The sequence below is a fragment of the Dipodomys spectabilis genome, unplaced genomic scaffold (genome assembly GCF_019054845.1).
Source record: "Dipodomys spectabilis isolate Male_0828 unplaced genomic scaffold, ASM1905484v1 ptg000583l, whole genome shotgun sequence".
In the NCBI taxonomy this organism is placed as follows: Eukaryota; Metazoa; Chordata; class Mammalia; order Rodentia; family Heteromyidae; genus Dipodomys; species Dipodomys spectabilis.
In genome coordinates, this window is record NW_024871260.1 from 2,217,123 (window position 1) to 2,219,180 (window position 2,058).

At 35.3% G+C, this 2,058-nt stretch overlaps 1 non-coding gene across 1 annotated transcript; it reads left to right on the forward strand.

The window, feature by feature from the left end:
- The first annotated feature begins 296 nt into the window (after positions 1-296).
- Positions 297-403, forward strand: LOC122100531. The gene has a single exon (XR_006146190.1). It is a non-coding gene; the product is annotated as a U6 spliceosomal RNA (small nuclear RNA).
- The last annotated feature ends 1,655 nt before the right edge of the window (positions 404-2,058 follow it).

Consider the following 2,058-nt stretch of genomic DNA (forward strand, 5'->3'; position numbering starts at 1 on the left):
CTACAATTAAATAGATATAAAACACTAAAATTTTAACAACCCTTAACACTTGCTGCTGTGTTCATTATGACATGTGCCTTGTATAGAACAATTGAATTATTTCCCCTGCACATCTCTTGAACCGCAAATATCTGGAATTATTTTGTTTTTGACATGTCCATCTTGACATTATTCTTAAATGTGTGCTTATGTAAGAAGTACATGGTTCTAAAATTTCACAATTCTTCTAAACTTACTTTTTGTTGAATTGCCTAGTTTAAGAAAGTCAATTACACTTTATATATAAAAAATATTCTGTGCTCAATTCAGCATCACATAAACTAACATTGTAATGATACTGAGAAGATTAGCATGGCTCCTGCGCAAGGATGACAGGCAAATTCCTGAAGCATTCCATAGTTTTACAACAATAGATGCTGGAGGGGATGTGGACAGAAGGGAACCTTACTGCATTCTTGATGGGAGTGTAAACTTTTTCAACCATTTTGGAAATTAGTATGGAGGTTCCTCAAATGACTCCACATAGATCTCCCCTATGATCCAGAAATCCCACTTTGAGGCATTTACCCAAATGATCACAAACAAGACCATCCTAAAACTACCAGCACAACTACATTTATTGCAGCATTATTTAAGATAACTAAAATATGGAACCAACCCCGATGCTCCTCAGCAGAAGAATGGATCAAGAGGATGTGGTTTATATAAACAATGGAATTCTATGCCTCCATCAGAAAGAATGGCATCACCCAATTTGTTAGAAATTGGAAAGATATGGAAAAAATATTAAGTGATGTAAGCCAAATCCAAAAGAACACAGGTTCCATGGTTTCCCTAATTTTCAATAACTTTATATGTATAGTATAAGCAGAAAAGGTCAAAAGCTATGTCCATATGATCAGATAACATAATGTTACGGGAAATGAAACCCACGATAGGGATACAAGAATTTTTCTCTTTTTTGTTATTGTTTCTAATGTACTTATAATGTGCAATGTGATTTTTTGTGTCTTTTTATAGGTTCCTCCCCATGCTATAACAACTGTTTTCACTGTATTTGAAGTTGGTGCGCCTATATCTTGTATATATGCTCTTCTAATTTGGGGAGAGGAAGGAAAAAAACAAAATGCCTAAATAGGGATACAGGTTGACCCATTGTAACAATGAGATGCACAAGACACTATACTGAAAAATGAACGTTACAATTTAGGCAGGGGAAGGGGGGAGCGGAGTGCACTTGTGGAGGTGCGAGGGAAGGAATGGTAGGGGAAAAATAAAGGAGGAGGTAACAATGTTTGTTAGGAATTGTTCTCATTACCTAGCTCATGTAAATATGACCCCTGTGTACAGTATTTTTACAATAAAAAGTATAAAACTTTTCTAAGAGGAGGAGTTTATTACCTTTATTTTGCTTATATAATATCGTTAACAAAGAAATTAATGCAAAACACTGATATGAAGATATTTAGAATGGATGTATGTGTGTATGTGCGTGTGTGCACGCACGCGCAAGTAGCATGTGTGTACAGGAAATTGCATTTCTGTTGGCATGCTCAGAATTTGAAATCGCGGCTTCAAGGTCTTGCTAGGCCTTTCCTCTTAGATTGGTGAGGTACTATATAAGCTACATCTTCATTCTTGGCCCTATGCTAGTTCATTAAATTTTTGAAAAATTATATCATGAATTTATTTTGCCCTGATTGGGTTCCAACTGTTATCCACAGATCTCGGGCTCCTGAGTAGATGTCCGGAGGAGTTAGGATTACAGGTGCGACCATCCAGCACAAGGTTTTCAGAATAATTTCAAAAGTAGAAGAAAATTTACTTCACAGGGTCCTGTTTTATCATCTCCTACTTTGAAAGCATTTTGGGTGATTGTATATGAATTTTTTAGGTTTTTGATTCTTAAAAGTCAGTTAATGATAATATTTAAAAGTTTTAGTACTTTTTAAAAAGGAAACTGGAAGTTTCCTCAATTTATAAGCTCAACTCTCTACATGATAACCCAATCTCACCAACACAGTCTGTGTTGAAGACAAAATGTAACAGAAAACAATC